Source organism: Acipenser ruthenus, chromosome 2 (genome assembly GCF_902713425.1).
Source record: "Acipenser ruthenus chromosome 2, fAciRut3.2 maternal haplotype, whole genome shotgun sequence".
NCBI lineage: Eukaryota > Metazoa > Chordata > Actinopteri > Acipenseriformes > Acipenseridae > Acipenser > Acipenser ruthenus.
Window position 1 is genome coordinate 36,337,999 of NC_081190.1, and position 21,519 is coordinate 36,359,517.

The window sequence follows — 21,519 nt, forward strand, 5'->3', positions numbered from 1 at the left end:
GGTTTTTACAAAAAATACTGTAGATGGATGTTCTATCTTCAGACAATGTCTAGGGGATTAATGAAGCATTAAGGCACGATGGGGTGGGTTGACATGGTACAGCCGCACACTTAAGGCGTTATAAGGCACGACGCGAAACAGGAATATAAAGTTTGATATGCTGTATTGCACTCCATCTTTATTCTTCTTTACGGAAGCAACATCAAATTTCCAGAGGAGTCTGTTCAACTCTTTTTTTATAAACTAAATTAAATGGAGAGTTTTGTAGGATATTCACAGCCCATTTTGAAGCCTTTGTGTGTGTGTGTGTGTGTGTGTGTGTGTGTGTGTGTGTTTTTCCGTTTCGATCAAGTTCGAGTCGATTCAGTTCTGTTTCAGTTATTTCACTGTGTTGTTTTTCTTTTCAAAAAAAGAAAAAAAAAAGAAAATGGAATTACTGTGTGTGTTTTTTTTTTTTTTGTCCAGATCAGGAAATTAAGCTTCATATAATTCTACTTTTACAGTTTTAAAAAGATTACAATTAGATTCTGGGTCTGACATTTTTTAGTGGTTACTTATAGATATTAAATGGTATATAATTAGGACAGGTAAGTGGCAGAGGAATTTGATCTAAAGGTGATGTGTCTTTTGAAAAGTTGTGTGGGATTAACGTACGGCTGATAGAACATAGCTAACCAATCAGAGAGCAGGATTTTCCCAAGCAGGTTTATAATGAGGAATTAGAATGTTTCTTGTTTTTTTATTACTTTTTTTTTTATAATGTTGTGGTGCTAATTGTGATATACTGTACACACAGAAATATGCCGCTTTCAACTTTGTTGGCTATATTATTGATGTGAGGTACTGTAGCCTTGAGGAAAGTCACATGAATGACTACAGTGTTTGCACTGATGCACATTATTCTGTTTATCTGTCAATAAATGTATACATTTCACCAATCCAATAATGAGTATATAGGGATGGAACTCAGACCCCTGTTGCATAGCAGTGTCTGGGTTATAAAATTTGCCTGATTAGCCACAGTGTATAGGTACTGTAACAAGGTCAAGTATATCTTGTTAAACTCCAAGTAAAATAATTTGTAGATCTCTGACCAATCTTCATATGCACTACAAAAATAAATCTAGGATTCAGTCTTGGATTAGTCAATCCTGGATCTGATTCAATCTTGATCTCGATGTGCGCAGTCCACCCATAGTAAAACCAGGAATGGATCAAACTGCTTTGCAATGGGAGTCTTATTTCTATCCCTGATTTATCTTGGATCCGACTCTTTACCTGTTAGTGTGCGTGTCTATTGAGACTGTAGGGTTAAACCAATATTATGAACCACACTGTGCCAGCACAGCTGCATGACGAGCATGGAACTGAGTGGATTGTAGGAACATTACTGACACAAAGAGAAACCAAGATGGGAAAAACATGTTTTTAGCTTCACACACACGTTTAGGCAAGTTATATGTGCCGTGTATTTGAGAAGTATTCAAGATCCCCTATGAACACACCCCAGCGCTGTGTCCAACGCTCTCCTGGAGACTAGGTAACTAATTCCTGCTAATAACGAGTGGCCTACTAACTAACTATTGTGTCTGATAATGGTTAAGCTGGAAAATTGACTTTTTTGATTATTGGAATCAATAAAGGAAACTTAAATTTAAATGTAAGTTAAATTCTGCTTAAATCTCTGTTGTGTGCACTCCTTCACACAGGAATACATACAAAATTTAGTTTCCTTGCAATACTTTTCTATGGCATTTTGTGTAACTCTTGTATCTATTGAGGATTGTTCATCAGATTTGAATTAAGGGAGCTGTAATTTTGTGACATTAGATAGTAATACAAAAAATAGGAATGAAAGGCAGGCAAAACAGGACAAAACAGTTCTGTTTTGGCAGATCTCCTATGTATGCCTGTGACCAGGATGGCGGAATGTGGTGTAAAAGAATGACCAGAACCAGGTTTTCCTTAACAAGCCCCGGCTTTATTTCAGAAACAAAAAACCCAAAAAAACCAGATGGGCACCAAACAGTTAAGGACAGTAAACAAAATAAAGGGGAGCTGGGGTACACAGCCATGTGTAACCCGACAGAAATAACAAGAACGAGGGGTTGCAGTCCCAAACAAGGAGAAACAAAAATAAAAACAATCTGTCTCTTTGATCCGGGAAGGGAAAACAACAGGGTAATAAATCCAGCACTTCCGGGTTCTCGCTCCTCCGGCGTATTCCCGGAGCGTCCCGTTAGTGCTCTAGAAAATACACAAAAGACACAGGGGGTTAGCAGGTATGCACAACCACAACAGCCCGCTACCTTGTTCCCCGTCTCCCTCTTTAATTCCCTGCTTGTTTCTCTGTTTTTCTCTCTGTCTGTCTCTCTCTCTCTCGCTATCTCTCACACACACACAGTACCTTGCCAGAAGGAACAGAACCCTGGGCCACGCCCCCTTTTGTACGCCCCGTCCCGTCCCCATTGGTCAGCGAGGGCAACCGCCGTCAGCCAATGCGTGATTGCCACTGTGCTTCCCGACCGGGTCTGTGACGTTGCGCACCGCGGCTCCGCCTGCTCCTCCTCCCCCGTGCCCTCACCGGTCGGAAGGGAGATCTAAAACAAGAGTTCACTCTCTCTTTGTCACAATGCCTTAAATAGAGATCCCTAAATGTTTATATCTTTAGTACCATAAGTACTGTAAAAGAACAAAGAGCAGGAAAGATAGAGGTGATGCACAATGATTCAGTGTGGATTAAGTATTTTAGAAATGAAGAAAAACAAATGACTCATGAGGGATATAAAACCATAAATGTATTAACACAGCTGCACATTGTGTGGTTTGTGAAATGACTAATTGGCTTTACACAACAGAAAGTCTGCCAGAATGATAAATGCAAGGGGTACTTGATGAGTGCCCCTCAGTAGTTGCTTCAAGATTTGTTATACAGTAAACCTCGTACAATCCGAGGATTCCTAGGAAGTGTTGAACCAATCAAGTGTGGAAATAAAGCAAGTCAGGTAAAGCACAGGATTAAAGACTCAAGAATACATTTCTACATATAACATTCTCCTGTGTTTTTAAAAAGGTCCCCATGTATAGCTGTCTTTATCCATTTTTGTTAAACAGTTAGTGTAGAGAATTGCTTCCACAATGCTGCAAACACAAATGTTAATAGTTGTGTTTTAACTTAACCATTTACCCCCTGTTTGTATGTTTATTTGTAACTTTTTTATTAAGAGATATTTGAAACAGTACTGTTAATACTAATACGAACCATTTTACATAAAATGATAACAGTATGAAAATCCTCATACTTAGACATTTGCCCTTTACTCGGAACAATGTCTTCTTGGCTTCGATTTCCAACCTCTCATCAGGATGGCCAGATTTGGGCAGGCTACTGAAAAAAAGTAACCTATTACTAGTTATTTGATTCTTCAGAAAAAAGTAATGTAATGTCCTTACTTATTACTTAATAAAAAAATAGAGTGTTATATTACTCACTATGTTTCTTTCTCTTGTCTTGTTCTGCGAAAGTTGTTGTGATTATGTAACAAGGTGTTAGTCTGAGCTTACCCCCACCCGCAATCACATTTTTCAAATCGGAGCACAGAGGTTTTTGGAACGTAGGAAACTTGATAGTGTTCACAGACATACATATTTATTTTGGCACTGGAAGAATACTTCACAAAAACTACAAGTGATGCTCACAGACTAACATTGAACACAAAATGACTGGCGTTCACAAAGACAAGATCACAAATAATCAAATGCACATGAGAGATGGCGTTAAATAAGCCCCAGCCCTGCCTACTCCTAACAGGATGAATTATTCAATAAACATTTACACCTGGAATGATTTTATACAAAAATAAACTATATTATTTTACATTCATTCCATTAATACTTTTTACAATAAACTTTCATATATTTGACATTAAACATGTTTCTTCTCCCTTTACACGTCTTTGTTTAACCTGCATGAATACCGTCTTTGTTTAGAAACAGACGATCAATTAAACTATTCCCTTATCCTATGGTTACTGGTTATTATCATCATTGTCATTGTTATTATTCTCTAGTCCCTTTTACCAGTAAAGGCTGAATATTAGCATTACCCCTTCTCTTGGAGGATTACCGAACATATGGCGATAACAAAACACTTGTCGCACGTGTAAAGCTGTGGCAGCTTCATTAGGTAAACGCCCTAATCTAAATAAAGCAATATACAGTCATATATCATCAAATACACTTGCTCAACAGCATGCAAGATACATAAACCGCAGTGTTGCCAGTAGAATAATAACAATAAACACAGTAACAGGCATTTAAATATTACAGTGAGGGTCTCTCCCCCACAGACTATTGTTTACTTTTTAACTATATGTCTGGTAATTCATTTATTAACTGTGTCTAACAGGTTTTTAAAACAGGTTTTATACTGTCCTGTATATTTCCTGACTTTCAGTAATTTTGCCGTATGAAGAGAAAAATCATACAAACGTTAGAATTCAATAAAACCACAAATAGCAAATAAAAAAAAAAGTTCTACAGAAAAACTAAGTACATGTAACAAAGCAGTACATGTAAATATAATGGGGAGATGCAATAAATGAGGCCACCACTGTAAGCAAGCAAGCAAACAAATAAATAAATAAAAGTGGTATGTTCAGTCAAATAGGAGACTCCACTCAGTCCTATTAACATCATAATATGCGTTGGTAGATAGTGCCCATCGATGAAGGCTCTACCATGTCAGGGCACTAACGAAAGGCAAGGTCAACTACGACACGGTAGAGCCTTCTTCGAGAGGGCACTATTGCTATTAGAAAATGTTTTTTTTCTCATTATTTTCTTTAAAACACTTTAAAGCATACATTGACCTTGGAAAGTTTTAGGAAAATAGTCATGTTCCTAAAGGATCACATACATAACGACAGAAAAAAAGAAATACCTTTATTAAACACGTAACTTTTTTACTTGTCAGAGTTACTTCTAGTTTATCTGGACAGTGCCAGATATCTGAAAGAAGCAATATTCTGTGTTTGTTGATGAAAGGTGCTGAGCTCCAGTTGAACTGACAAGGTTGTAATTGGCTGATTCAGCAGTTGAGTGTACATGATGCTGGTTGCTTTTGTTGGTTGGTTGGTTGGTTTTGGTGGATAATAAAATACATTTGGACCAGTTGTGTCTTTGTTTAGTGTTTGCTGTCCGATTAGATCTGAGCTGAGCTTTCATTACAGCAAGTCAAAATGAAAAAGCCAGTACTTCTGCAGAGTGATTTTAAATTTGATTCACAGGTGATGCTGTGATGTAGAACCCTGCTGGAGCTGATAGCTGATTGTTTCAAAATACAGCAGTTTGTGTGTAGCTATTGACATTAAATAGTTAAACTCACATTGGAATTCATGCTAGGGCTATCCCTGGACACGGACTGAACTGAACGAGAAGCAGGTTTTCTGTGTTAAAGTCATTGGGCCATATTCAGCAAAACTGTTCTGATACACAAATGCTTGGGCAAAACTGTTCTTTTGAACAAACAGCATCCAACCTATGAATGGAGGAACATGCTTTATATATATTTTGTATGGGAAGTATGAAAAAAAAGTTGTATTGGAAACACATCTAGTTAACTATTGAGATGTAAACTTACAAATACTGTATCAATATTCAACACAAACCATTTTACAAATGCAGACCATTTATAAAATGCACATTTGTGTTTTCTTCAAACTCAAACATTGTAAATGAGGGTAATACTCTATACAGTCAGTTTTATTACCTGTCATTTTACAAAAACACTTTTTACTCTCCATTGAAAACTGTAACTTGACAGTGCTGAAACATATCATTGATATTATGAAATATTGTATTTTGATAATTTTTAATGAAAAGTATACATCGAAACAAAGAGAGAGAACTGCAATTGAAACCGTTTTTCAGGTGTGGGTACTGTAGAGAAATAAGAAAAAAAAAATACAGTATCCACAGTATCTTTGAACGAACAACTTTTGTAAACCGCTGTAAAGCATCAAAAATGGCCTTTCCTTAGACATAAGCCTGTGTCTAGTGTTCTGAAGTGTGTTTATTTTTATATATATATATATATATATATATATATATATATATATATATATATATATATATATATATATATATATATCGAATTAGCTTTGAATTTTATGTCATTTCGGCTTCTGCCCTGGCTGGTCAAATGCCCACAGCCCACGGACTTTTAAACACCTACGTAGGACTTTGTATCTCCTAATTAGGACTTTTTAACTCCTACATAGGGCTTTTTTTTATCTCCTAATTAGGACTAAAAAGTCAGACGTAGGAGTGTAAAAGAATTAGGAGATAAAAAGTCTACATGGGAGATAAAAAAAAGTCCTAATCAGGAGATTTTACTTTTTTTTTTCATTGGTACTAGGACGCTTCTGTAGGGAAAAAATCATGTTGAAAGTAAAGAAAATGAAATAGACCCCACTACTTGATAGGACTTGATTCGGGAGAGCTGTTCTTTCAGCACCACGTGCAGAGAGAATTCGGGCTGCCTTGCGTCAGTCTTGCAAGTTTACCTTGTTTCTATGTAAGCTGTGGGGGAAGGAAGAGTCGATTTGGTGCCGGTTTCAGACCCCTTTTAAATGCTCGGTGCAGCAGGATTTGTTTTAGTGCGGGTGCACTTTAATGAATAAAACAAAGTGTAAGTGCTTTCTTCGCCATCAGCCCGGGTGGCTGTGGGCAGTTGATGAACTGCCCGGTCAGATGCCGAAATGACATAAAATTCAAAGGTAATTCGGCATCTGCCCGCTGCAGCTGGGCACTTCGCCAACTGCCCGGGCATTACGCAACTGCCCTATTTTGGCAACGGTCCATAACATGTAATGTGTTTGTGTGTGTAATATATATATATTTATAGTATTATATTATATAATGTGTGTGTGTGTGTATATATGTACACACTGAGTGTACAAAACATTAGGAACATCTCCCTAATATTGAGTTGCACCCCCTTTTGCCCTCAGAACAGCCTCAATTCATCGGGTCATGGACTCTACAAGGTGTCGAAAGCGTTCCACAGGGATGCTTGCCCATGTTGACTCCAATGCTTCCCACAGTTGTGTCAAATTGACTGATAGTGGATCTCTACTCAGAATAGCGCGTTCCATCTTATCCCACAGATGCTCAGTTGGATTGAGATCTGGTGACTGGGCAGGCCACTCCAGTAAGCTGAATTCACTGTCATGTTCGTGGAACCATTCCTGGACAATCCTAGCCTTGTGACATGGGGCATTATCCTGCTGAAAAAATCCATTAGCAGATGGATACACTGCTGCCATGAAGGGATGCACCTGATTGGCAATAATGTTCAAATATCCTGTGGCATTCAAACGTTGCTCCACTTTTATCAAGGGGCCCAATGTGTGCCATGAAAACACACCCCACACCACCACACCACCACCACCAGCCTGCAATGTTGACACGCGGCATGATGGATGCATGTACTCATGTGGTTTTCTCCATACCCTAGTCCTCCCATCAGCGTGAAACAGCAGGAACTGGGATTCATCAGACCAGGCAATGTTTTTCCAATCCTCTAGTGTCCAGTGTTTTCGTTCCTTAGCCCACTGCAACCGCAGTTTCTTGTGTTTTGCTGAAAGAAGTGGAACTCTGTTAGGTCGTCGGCTGCCATACCCCATTCGTGTCAAGGTACGACGAGTTGTGCATTCTTTTATGGGTCTTTCGGCACCAATGTTGTACTGGACTGTCAGTTGCCCGTCTGTTGCTCTGCACAATTCATGTCAGCCTCCTTTGGCCTCTTTCATCAATGAGCCGTTTTCGACCACTGGCCTGCCGTTGGCTGGATGTCCTTTGGGTGGTGGACCATCCTTGATACACACGGGAAACTGTTGCAGTTCTTGACACACTCAAACAGGTGCGCCTGGCACCTACTACCATACCCTGTTCAAAGGCACTTACTGTAAATCTTTTGTCTTGCCCATTTACCCTCTGAATGGCACACATACATAATCCTTGTCTCAATTGTGTCAAGGCTTAAAAATCCTTCTTTTACCTGTCTCCCCTTCATCTACACTGATTGAAGTGGATTTAATAGGTTACATCAATAAGGGATCATAGCTTTCACCTGGATTCACCTCGTCAGTCTATTTCATGGAAAGGGCAGGTGTTCCTAATGTTTTGTACACTCAGTGTATATATATATATATATATATATATATATATATATATATATATATATATATATATATATATGTATGTATGTATGTATGTATGTCTAGTGATGGAGTGGACTCTCTTATCATGAACTTAGAGGCTTTAGGACCCTGGAGATTAGGAGAGGACACTCCATCTTGGTAAAACTGAAGTTACCAGGAGGCAAATCTTGCTAAAGGTCTCCTATATTGGTTAATTTATTAATTAATTAATGAGAAAATACTAATCAGCTGCGACTGGTTGGGGGTTGGAGACAGAGTTTGTGTGTGGACTGGGAACAAAGGGAAAAAGGTATGGTGTTAAAGTTATACTTGTGTATAAGTATTAGTGACGGGTAAGCCGTCCAGTCTGGTAGTGAGGGATTGTGGCTAGTTTAGTTAGCACTCCAAACTGGTTTGTTTTGTTTATTTTTTTTTGTGTGAAAATAAATAAATATACATGCACCACCCTAGTTAAAACCTACCCTTGTTTGGGGAGTGCTGTTCTTTTACAAAAAGACAAGGGAAGACGGACCTGCATGTGGCAAACATACCGTTTTTTCTCCGGAAAAAGCTGAGAAAACCATTCAATGGCCGAGTGAGACCGATAGGAGCTGAGAGAAGCCGGAAAATAAAAAAAAAAGGGGGCGGATCTGAGCAATACACTTACCCCAGCACCACAGAGATAACACGGACATAAACAAACAAGATAGATGCTTCTTCATCCAGTGCTCAAAGAATATCACAGACATTTGCAGAGCTTTTTGAGCTGTTATAGTAATAAAATAATGACTTGGATCGCATTATTGAGGAGTTGATGAAACGAATGATCAGGAGATGATTTATCGGTATGCACTGCTATGAAGAGGTATGTGAAAAATACAGCGAACAAAGGGTGGTGCAGGGATGGAGATGCAGTACTGAGTGTCCTGTTGATATGCAGTGCCTTTTAAACCTATTTTACTGTGAAAAAAAAAAATAATTTAAACAGTGCGTGTGAAAATGAACTGCGCGTGTGAAAATAAATTGGACCTGACGCGCCTGAGACGCGCTGAATAAATGGACCGCAAAGGGTTAATGCATTTTAATTCCAGGCTATAAGGCAACAAAAGGTGAACATTTTGAAAGGGGGTGTAGACTTTCTATAGGCACTGTATACACACACAGTACACCCTCGCTATAACGCCCTTCATCATAAGGAAACTTTGGCTATAACGAACCTGGCCGCTGGACCCCCCCCCCCAAAAAAAAGGTGGGTCTAACTGAGGCTAAAGACCAGTGACAGTGGGAGTGTTTGTTGTTATTGTTGTGAAGTGGAGAGAGAAGCGGATAAACAGAGACAGAATAGTTCCACCCCGAGGATCCTTTAAAAAATGTATTCGTTTTAGTGGCCTAGGCCGTGGTCCACAGCGACCTGTTAATTGTTAGTTAACAATTGGCAGATTATCTTTGATCATTTACTAGTGTAATAAGAACAAGTTTGGCCCTGAATCAACTGAAGGCTCATTCTTATAGCATTACATTTTTGTTACACTATACACCACACTGTCAACATACTGGTCTGTACGCACAGGATGCCACCTCTACAGTGAAGTCAACTATTTTGTCTCGAGAAGAAACGCGCGCTGTGTAACTATACATCCACAACAAAAATAATTTTATGTTGTAACAAAGCTGGACACTATATTGATCGTTTGATAAAAGTAGTAACGCAGGCATATCTCTGTTGAGAATACAGGTTGTCAAAAAGCACTCATTTTTTCGCTTGAGGCAAAGCAACCATTAGGCAAAGCAAAATTCATTTAAAAAAAGAAAAAAATATTGAGTTGATTTGGATTAAAAACCCCAGTTTGTGATTCTTGAATGTTGGATTAAGCTTTGGTGCACTCTGAAACAATTCATGTCAGAGTGATTTTGAAAAAAAGTTTTTTTTGTACTGTGTTTAAATTCTTTAACAAATTGGATAAAGCAAATGCAGAATACTGCATACATGAAATGAACAGGTACATGTAATTCTACTTTTATTCACAATCTCATCTCATTAATTTACTCCAACGGTTTATCGTTCATTTTGATTGTCCTTTCGCTATAACGAACCCCTCGATATAACGAACAAAAGGCTTGGGCCCCAACAGGTTCCTTATAGTGAGGATTTACTGTGTGTGTGTGTGTGTGTGTGTGTGTGTGTGTGTGTGTGTGTGTGTACAGTGCCTATAGTAAGTATTCAACCCACTTGGACGTTTTCACAGTTTGTTATGTTACAACCTGAAATCTTGACACATTTCAATGGGATTTGATTTACACAACCTACTCAACACTTTGAAGAGGCAAGAGAATTTTTATTGTGAAACAACAGTTAATGAAAAATAAAAAAAACTGAAATGTCTTGGTTAGATAAGTATTCACCCCCCTGAGTCAATACTTGGTAGAACCACCTTTGGCAGCAATTACAGCTGTGAGTCTTTTGGGGTAAGTCTCTACCAGGTTTGCACATCTGGATTGTGCAATATTCGCCCATTCTTCTTGGCAAAATTGTTCATGCTCTGTCAAGTTGAATGGGGATCGTTGGTGGATAGCAATCTTCAAGTCTTGCCACAGATTCTCAATCGGATTCAAGTCCGGGCTTTGACTGGGCCACTCTAGGACATTCACTTTCTTGTTTTTAAGCCACTCCAGTGTCGCTTTGGCTTTGTGCTTGGGGTCATTGTCCTGCTGAAAGGTGAATCTCCATCCCAGTCTTAGGTCTTTTGCAGACTGAAGCAGGTTTTCCTCAAGGATTTTCCTGTATTTAGCTCCATCCATTTTGCCCTCTACCGTGACAAGCTTCTCAGTCCCTGCTGATGAAAAGCATCCCCATAGCATGATGCTGCCACCACCATGCTTCACAGTAGGGATGGTGTTACCTGGCTGATGTGCTGTGTTGGGTTTGCGCCAGACATAACGCTTTGCATTTCGGCCAAATAGTTCAATTTTTGTTTCATCGGACCACAGAATCTTTTGTCTCCCACATGCCTTTTTGCAAATTCCAATTGGGATTTTACATGGGCTTTTTTCAGAAATGGCTTCCTTCTTGCCACTTTTCCATACAGGCCAGATTTGTGGAGTACCTGAGCTGTTGTTGACACATGGACAGTTTCTCCCATCTCAGCCATGGAACACTGTAGGTCTTTCAGAGTTGTCATTGGCCTCTTGCTGGCTTGTCTGACCAATGCCCTTCTTACCCAGCTGCTCAGTTTGGGAGGACAGTCTGCTCTAAGCTGATTCTGGGTGGTGCCGTATACCTACTTCTTAATGATAGGCTTGACTGTGCTCCAAGGGATATTCAATGCCTTTGAAATCTTTTTATACCCCTCCCCTGATCTGTGCCTTTACACAACTTTATCCCAGAGTTGTTTTGAAAGCTCCTTGGTCTTCATGGTAGTATTTTTGCTTTGAATGCACTAACCAACTGTGGGATCTTACAGAGACAGGTGTATTTAATCTGAAATCATGTGAACCACTTTTATTGCACATATTATATATATATAATATATGAAGGATATATATGAAGGATTCCCCTGCATGGGTGGGGCAGAAAAGCAACTTTAAAATCTGAGATTCCTATGATCCTGCACTGAAATATGTAAAAATTGACCCTTACAAATAAACTTCTAGTTTTACCTATATACATTTCCTAAGCGCTACAAATTCAGGTCCTAGCATTTTTGTTACAGTAAAGGACATAGCTATCAAAACACCCAAACAGAAACTTAGAGTTTGAATATCATAATAGCTTTTACTTGGTTCTGTGCAGGATCTATATCTTTGAGCCATGGCCAGATTTTAAAGATGATTGATTTTATCACACCTAGAGAAACTATTTCATTTCCAGGCACACCATTATAGTAGAGACCCTAAGTAAGGCACTGAAATGACTAAAAGGACATTCTTCATTGGGGCTTTTGTTTACGACTGTAAGTCGCCCTGGATAAGGACGTCTGCTAAGAAATAAATAATAATAATACACCTTGTAATTGTTTTGGCTTTCCAGGTTGTACCCATAGCAACAAACAACTGTAAGAAAAAGTTTGAGGTGCCTTAGAGAAGACAGCAGACGCGTTCGCTTGTGCATGCAGAGGCTTGCTCTTGAAGCTATTCAAGTTTCATAATATTCTAATTTTCATAAACAGTTTGATAGGACTAATTTGTCTACATATATACAGTGCTTTGCAAAAGTATTCAGACCCCTGACCAATTCTCTCATATTACTGAATTACAAATGGTACATTGAAATTTCGTTCTGTTTTGATTTTATATTTTAAAACACTGAAACTCCAAATCAATTATTGTAAGGTGACATTGGTTTTATGTTGGAAATATTTTTAAGAAAAATAAAAAACTGAAATATCTTGCTTGCATAAGTATTCAACCCCCACACATTAATATTTGGTAGAGCCACCTTTCGCTGCAATAACAGCTTTAAGTCTTTTGGGGTAAGTATGTACCAGCTTTGCACACAGTGTCGGAGTGATTTTGGCCCATTCTTCTTGGCAGATTTGCTCCAGGTTGTTCAGGTTGGTTGGACGACGCTTGTGGACCGCAATTTTCAAATAGTGCCACAGATTCTTAATGGGATTGAGGTCAGGACTTTGACTGGGCTGCTGTAGGACATTTACCTTTTTGTTCTTGAGCCACTCCAATGTTGCTTTGGCCTTGTGCTTGGGATCATTGTCCTGCTGAAAGGTGAACTTGCTCCCAAGCTTCAGTTTTTCAGCAGACTGAAGCAGGTTCTCTTGCAGCATTTCCCTGTATTTTGCTCCATCCATTCTTCCTTCAATTTTAACATGCCCAGTCCCTGCTGGTGAGAAGCATCCCCACAGCATGATGCTGCCACCACCATACTTCACTGTAGGGATGGTGTGTCTTGAGGCATGGGCAGTGTTAGGTTTGCGCCACACATAGTGCTTTGAATTTTGGCCAGAAAGCTCTATCTTGGTCTCATCTGACCACAAAACCTTTTCCCACATCGCAGCTGGGTCACTCTCATGCTTTCTGGCAAACTCCAGACGTGCTTTCAGATGGTACTTTTTGAGTAACGGCTTCTTTCTTGCCACTCTCCTATACAGGCCAGTGTTATGCAGAGCTCTTGATATGGTTGACTGGTGCACCATTACTCCACTCCCAGCCACTGAACTCTGTAGCTCCTTCAAAGTGATTGTTGGCCTCTCTGTGGCTTCTCTCACAAGTCTCCTTCTTGTTTGAGCGCTGAGTTTTGAGGGACGGCCTTTTCTTGGCAGTGCCTGGGTGGTGTGATGCAGCTTCCACTTCCTGATTATTGATCCAACTGTGCTCACTGGGATATCCAAACACTTGGATATTATTTTGTACCCTTTCCCTAATCTATGCATTTGTATTACTTTATCTCTAACTTCTGTAGAATGCTCTTTGGTCTTCATTTTCCTTCAGATTCACAGCCTGACCAATGATCCTTCAACAGTGGGGTTTTTATCCAGAAAATGTGACAGCAACTTTAATGGTTCACAGGTGGAGGCCAATGGTAAGGTAACTGTCCTTGTTAGGGCAATTTCTTTCATCGGTGTAAACTGGGAGCTTCCACAGCACAGTGGTTGAATACTTATGCAAGCAAGATATTTCAGTTTTTTATTTTTCTTAAAAATATTTCCCAACATAAAACCAATGTCACCTTACAATAATTGATTTTGAGTTTCAGTGTTTTAAAATAAAATATCAAACAGAACGAAATTTCAATGTACCATTTGTAATTCAGTAATTTGAGAGAATTGGTCAGGGGTCTGAATACTTTTGCAAGGCACTGTGTGTATATATATATATATATATATATATATATATATATATATATATATATAATGTATGTTACACTTCTAGTCCGCATTCAGCAGCAGCAGCTGATTCTGGGGCTGTATTTCTTGTAAGTGCAACAAGTTTTATCAAACAAAGCAGTGCCTCTGTGTGCGTAAGGGCGTTCAGCGCAGTTCTAAATGACATAAGCCTTCCAAAAACAAATAAGTACAGTGATTTGTAGGTTTCTAAATCTAAATGGTGATTTTCTTTTTAAATGATCTCTCATTATGATTTCTTTATATGTATCTTATTTGATTTAACTAATTGTACCTCTGTTATTATCTAAAAAATCTAAACAGTGTTTTAAAATGAGGTTCAGTAGCCCAGTGGAGCTCTCAATATGGTTTCTTTTGAAAATGTTGATTTACCAAAGTTGTCATCATCTAAAATAAAAACATTTAAGAAGGGTTTTTTTTGTTGTCAAAAAGCTTCATTCCACAGACGCGCAGCACTGTCGAGTGCTGATCGGGGTCTGCAAAGCCTGTTTTCTAAAAAGTGGTAGTTAACCCTTTCAGTCCTGAATTGTCAAGCAGAACAAACTCCTTATGAGTAAACACGAGATCAGGGCCTTTATTTTCATATATTAACACACTACCTCAGCCTGACCTAGGAGTCCCAGGAGTTTCCACATGTCCAAAGGTATGCATTAATATTCTGTGCCATGATAAAGGCAGGGCTGAAAGGGTTAAGCATACTTTTCTTTCTTATTCTTTTTTTTTTGTCTCAATCCTAAAATTCTAGGTGATGCAAAACCTTTGGCCACAACTGTATTATTGGTTTACTGAGGTGTAATGACTCCCTCATTTCTCATTTGTACATGTTGGAAAAGGCATCAGCTTAGTCCATAATTAGATCTCTATTCTAGCAAACAGTACCAAACACATTGGTGTACTTTTGTTTGAATTTTACATGTTTGCAGATTGTGTTAAGGACTAGGTAGGGCCATGTGTTATTTACTCTCCTTTCACTTCAAATGACCTGAGGGGGAAATAAAAGAAAGGCCTGCATTTAAATAGGTTTGGAGACAGAAATAGTGGGTGTTTGCTGTCCCTGCCTTGTAGATAAATTGTGATAATGTCAGTATCTTTAACACCCTTGTGTAAATATGTGGCAGGGCAGAGCCCTGCTTGTAAATAATGTTTGGTTTGTGTGTTGGTGGTGGTGGTTGGCAGGGATGAGGTTAATTCTTATCCCTGCCAAAAACATGTGAGAATGTGGCTGGAGCCTTTATTGAATAACTGATGATTAATTAGACTCATGTGATATAAGGGGAGAAAATGTTTTGTTTGGGAGAGTGTGTTGGGGAAAGGAGGAGGTGAGTCTTGTTGGGTGCTGTGAAAGTATGTTTGTGGTCTGTGAAGGTGAATGTCCGGCTGGGCATAAGTGTTGTTTTGTTTGGTGTTTGAGACTTGTTTTTGTTTAGCTGTTTTATTTTGCTTAATAAATGTGCGCCCCAGTGCTTAAACCCACATCTACGAGTCTCAGTAACCGTCAGCCATCCTGTCTAGGGTTGCCACCTGGCCCGATAATTCCGGAACACTTTGTGGCGGGACAGGGTTTTTAAATTGCCCTTAAACTGAACGAAATAAACACTTGAATTGAGCACAGAACACTTGCTTAATTTATACTGCTTCTTAATTATCCAAAGCATTGTGATTTAATACAAATCTTACAAAATAAAAAAAGCATCTTGAATTCGTGTGTAGGTTTATTCAAGATATGTTTTTTATTTTGTTAAAATAGTATTTCAGTTATCAATATTTTAAAGTTGCTATTTATATCCTGTTAATTAGTAATATACAGCCCTAATTTACACACACTCCCAATTAAATAATAATACTGATCAGGTGTTCACTCTGTCTGGTGTCCGGAATAGTGAACAGCTGGTCAGTAGTAATGATTTGAGAAGGTGATATACTATTAGAAACTATAAAGAAACTTTAAAATATATATTTTTAAAACTGTTAATAAAACAAATATTGATGATGGTACTTATTTAATTTGTTAAAAGCTATTATTGTATTGCCATGCTGCATCGAGATAATTAATCAACAGAATCAATTTAGCAAAGGTTTAGTGCTCAATTCATGTGTTGATTTCCTTTAGTTTAAAGGCAACTTCAAAATCCTGTTCTGTCTCGCAGAGTTCCGGAATTATGGGGCCAGGTGGCAACCCTAATCCTGTCACACACCCTTTCATGAGTACATTTATATTTGTTGGTTTGTTACCGGTATCCCATTTTGGGAAGAACATTTTCAGCATATTTCCCTAATATTTGTTAAACCTGTTTCACAGTAGCTGACTCACATCCTGTTACCTCATCTCCGCATATAAGGTTTTCTCATTCAGAATTTTTTTATGTTGCCATAGTAATACTAAAACTGTCACCACTGAATACTGCAATGCAACGACAACATGTATTGACTTACATTGTGCACTGTGTCAAAGCACCAAGAGAGACCAGGGCTACGTTAGTTTTTACAGTGCTGTATCCCAGGTGACTCATCCTTTCAGTAATATGCTCTGAATGCTTACCTATGGTAATCGTTCTGTTTTTTGTCCTTAATGTATATTTAAACTATACCTACAGTGACATACAAAATCAAACACCCTTTTTCATAACAACATACATTTATTTAGACATTGTTTAACAAAATTAGGTGCCTATGATTGAGACACAAAATTCTTGGATTATTACTTCTGACACGGATTAAAACACTGAATTGTTATACTGCTTTTAGAAATGAAACACTCACCTATAGGAACCAAAACTGACTCGGTGTTATTGAATAAGAAAGTTTACTGGTTCAGAGCTTATCTGTACCCAAAGGAAGTATAATTTATTTGTTTTTAATGCCGTCAGCCCACCGCTGCTTTTCACTCTGCAGGCCCGCCATGCAGCCAACCCAGAGCTACAGTGTCAGAGGACAACGCAGCTCTGGGCAGCTTACAGGCAAGCCTGCAGGTGCTCGGCCAGTCCACAGGGGTCGCTGGTGCGCGGTGAGCTGAGGACACTCTGGCCGACCCTAAGCCCCTGGGAACTCCCGTCCACGGTCGGCAGTGGAATAGCCTGCACTCAAACCGGCGACCTTTACCGGATGCGCCACTCGGGAGCCCCCAAAGGAAATATAATTTAGATTTTTGTTATTATACAGTTAAATAAACTGTCAATGCAAAAGCTTTATTTTTACAGTTGGTTATTAGTTATCAACATTGAAAATTGTGTCAAACTCCTTAAATTAGGTCTTTGAAAATTGTCAAAATGGTCACTGAAGGTCCTTAAAGTCCTTGAAATTTGTATCAAAATCTGCATGAGCCTTGTATTTACAACATCTGATTGAGTTAAGCAGACACTGCATATGATTTTTGCAGCTGAGGTTTTATAAAATGAATATATGAATTGGACATACATGTAAAAGGTTTGATCAGTAACATTTCAAAAACGGTGTTAACTAACCTCATGTGTGATTTATCAGGTTGGTCCATCTGGTAAAATAAGTTGTAAGTGAAGTAATATCTGAATTTATTTTTTTACAAAGTCAAGTTCAAATTTACTTCTGAATGTGGTCCAAGATGACTCGGAATGCATCTGAGAACATGTACAATCACAGGACATTTGGGGGCCGAGGCAGTCCCCAGACCCCCAGCCAAAACATTGGTTTTGCTCCAGGAGTTTCAGTCAAAATGATCACTGGCCACTGTCACCCATAAGTCAAGTCCCCATCTGAACCTATTGGCAACAACTTCACTTATACCGTTGAGTGTAGATCTCATAATATGTATATAAGTGTTTGGTGGCTACCTCTAGTCAAGTTGAGTGTGTGCTGGTCTTTGTATGACAGACCCAACTCACTTTGCTCACAAGCATGATACAGCAAAGAGTGTGTGAGAAATACATCAACTTGATAAGAGGGAGCCACTGAACACTTACAAACATACAATAAAATCTACTTCCTGAGGAAGAGTTGCCCAGAGACAGATAAAGAGCCACTTGTTGAAAAGCCATATTGTTTAATTGACTTTTAAAATACAGGGACCTTTTTCTTTAGTACACCATCTTATTTATAGACCTGGATACCAGCTGTTAGGACTACAACTTTGTATTGCTTTTTATCATAACAAGCAATACAAAGTTACTACATCTTTAATGTAGGCGTTTGATTTTTTTTTGTTCAATGATCACTGTTGAGTCAAAATAATGTATAAAGCCCTGCGTGATTCCATCTTCTACTTAGGCTAGATGTTTAAACGTGTATTCTCAATTCCCATTCCCTTTCATCAGTTAATCTAATAATTGTTCTGCCTTATTGGATAACTATCTTTAAGTCTGGAGGTTCTTTGACTGAAAAACTGTTCTCTTTCACCTCAGCACAGCACAGGGGACATTTAAGTGGTGTTGCATACTCTCTGTGTTGTTGGCTGGCAGTGTCCTTCTCGCAGTGCACAACACAGACGCACATTGTTTTTCTGTGTAGCGAAACACCAGCTGACGGCAGCTTTGCTTAGAATGAGAGGGATTTGCCTGAGGTGAGTTCAGAACAGCTGCATTTTGGTTTGCTCTGCTCTGCTATAGACACGCCTTCATTTCATGCAAAAAAAGAAAAGAAAGACCTCCCTCCCTCAGATCTGTATCCAGGGGCAGAGCTAACACTTTGTCTCGGAGTTGTTCACCTACGCTTACTGCAGATAAGCAGCTGTTTGTAAAGGAATAAAAACTAAACTGGTAAGAACAACCTTTTTTTTCTTAACTTACCTTTATATACCTCAATATATATATTGATTACTTTTTAGGTTTTCTGTTTCATTGTTAGAAGTTCCACTTTGCTGTCAAAAGGGGGCCGTATAATTTACCTGGTAAAGATCTGATGTGATCAGAGAAAATATTCCAGTGAGTCTGGTATGTGTACACACCCTGCAAGTTGGTAATTGCTGGCTAGATGCAAAACAGGAGAAAATGTTTCGAAGTGTTGCGAAAGATTTTGTTGTAACCTACACATTGTTTAATGGATAAAGTTATGCTACTGTATTCAATGCAGAGAACTTTTGCAGTAGTTACTGTTCTGCTGCATACTGCCTAAACGAATACTTTGTCCTGCAACAACATATCTGTTGCCTTAAAGTGCTGTAAATAGTCCATAACAGTTGTGTTGGTGTATGTTGTTAATTTACATTGCAAATTGCATCAGTTTGGTGTACTTTTTTTTTTTTTAACTGCTCTTTCAATATTTTTTTGCATGTTTTGTGCGTGTTTTTTCTTTTTTTTAATACAGTGCTCGAGGCAGACTAGTATTATGAAGCTTCATTAAAAGTACTTTAGTAAGACACATTTGAACTGTGCCTTTTGATATAGAAATGTTTTGCAAATGCTATATTTTATACAAGCTTAAAGTTTATTGGACTAATTCATTAGAATGACATATTGTCTAGAAGTCTAAACATATATATTTGTAAGCAAATCACAGCAGTTCATTATAAAAACTTCTGTGTTGTATGAAGCAATAGAAAGGGACCTGTGTATACTGTAGTGCTAGGATAGGTTGCTCGGCCCATGATAAGTTATATAGAACAAAAGCTTGTGTTTCAGCCGAAGGCTAAATAACCTAAAATGGGTCTGCTTCTGGCTCAGCAAACACCTGTTTGTAGTCATCATGCAAAGTTACTGATGTATTTTCACAATGTTCGGAGGTACAATAGCCCTTAATGGATCCCATAGGCTTTACAAAGAAATGACCATATGGCTTACTTGAGTCTTATTAATTATTAACACAATAGGGCGTTCTGTGCTGCTGCCTCCAGGAAGTACTTGCCAATGAGATGCTGTATCTCTGTGTACAGTCTAATACAAATATTCTGGCACAGTGTGTTTGGGGTGTGAATTCATTGCATGATTTGAAGCTATTCATTATTGGCAATAAGGACAGATATTCAGAAGCTTGTACCAGTCATGTTAATACATTGACTGAACAGCCCCTTCTTACCTGTCAATTTTAAAAGCCACTTTAATGCATTGACTAAACAGTCTCTTCTCCTTCACACACTAAATAAGTGCACACTTATTATATGTAATAACATATAATAAGTGTGTGCTCATTCTCAACCACTGGACATGCTTTCTGTTTATCAGCTTCTTACACTTCAACAGTACACCATGTACAATATGTATGTATATATTTACATTTGACATAACTGTCAACACATGAATAATAGGGGTGTGGACTGGGGTATTGATACAATGGGACTGTTTTATCAGGCTCACTGCTAATATTCATTCTGATTCAGTTCCTTATCCATATAAAAAGTGTGTGCTGTAGTTCTTTCAAAAGTTGTGGGGTTTTTTTGGTACGGAAATGCAGATAAATGCTGTTTTTGTAGTATTGTTATATTCATTATGTCAGTCACAGTTTATTTATTTATTTATTTATTTATTTATGCATGTATTGTTTTTAAGAGTGTCTTGGGGGTCTGGCAATCAATAAAGCAGCATGTGTAAAAGTGTGATTTCTGTTGACATTTTCAGTCATGTTAATTAACATGCCCTTGCAACAAATACAATTCAGGCCATCACTGAGTAGATTAAGTTCCAACATTCCATGCGTTGCCAGTGCTATAATTTTTGTTTTGCCAGTTAAACAATAGCCTTTATAATTAAAGCATTTTACAGTGAAACCCAATAATCTTTTTGTCAAACTGTCACAATCCCATACACCCTTTCACGGTGCACAACTCTGATCATTGTAAAAAGCCCCAGCATAGTTTTACAGAAAATAACAATAATCAAATAGTTTTACTGTATAGCTGCAAACATGGGTAATATACAATCATTTTGTGTTGAGGATTGCATGACAAGAACATATGTGTTGCTTCCGCTAACACATTTTAGTGCAGTCCTGTAAATGTTAGTCACAAATGACCACTGTGGCTCTGGGCCCTCTAGCAGCACTGCACTGGCCTTTGGAGTCTAGCAATTGGCCATCTACAGTAAATGTATTTCCAAGACTATGTTACTAACTTCACATTCCTATAGGGGAGCTTGTATGAGATTGTCAACTCTCCACAGCCGCACCTATTCTGCAAAAATCAGTGTTGTGGGCAAAACTCTAATGGCTCCCTGTGACCGCCATGTTGGGGTCATTTGCCTTTTTGGTTTCTGGATGGTAAAGATTCAACGCTTTAAAATATTGCCTTCATGCTCAATACTCGGATGTATACTCTGATTCTCTAAGTCAGGTTTGGCCATGGATGTTTTTCCAAGATAAAGTAACCCTTTTAATGAGTTTATTTGCAAAGCTGCTGCTGTCAGTGTCAAAGCCTTGTTTCTATACCAGTGTTGTCCAGTAAAAACTAATCTTTCCACTGCTGCATTTCTTTAAACTAGTTGGTAGACAGTTATATTCCACGATTCTCTTAATAATTGTTTTCAACCTCTGGATATATTAATGATAGTCTTTTTCACATT

General features: G+C 38.5%; 1 protein-coding gene across 3 annotated transcripts in view; it reads left to right on the forward strand.

Moving 5' to 3' along the window:
• Positions 1-21,519, forward strand: part of LOC131699136 (ras-related protein Rab-27B-like) — an 80,690-nt gene that overhangs the window by 19,681 nt on the left and 39,490 nt on the right. The window contains exon 1 of one of the 3 annotated variants that reach the window (XM_058995238.1): positions 15,368-15,378. The exons of 1 other annotated variant lie outside the window; for it this stretch is intronic. The gene's annotated coding sequence lies outside the window, so the exon portion shown is untranslated. Of the gene's footprint in view, positions 1-15,367; positions 15,379-18,679; positions 18,787-21,519 lie in introns of those variants that run through there. One more of the 3 variants, XM_058995230.1, reaches the window with a different exon arrangement.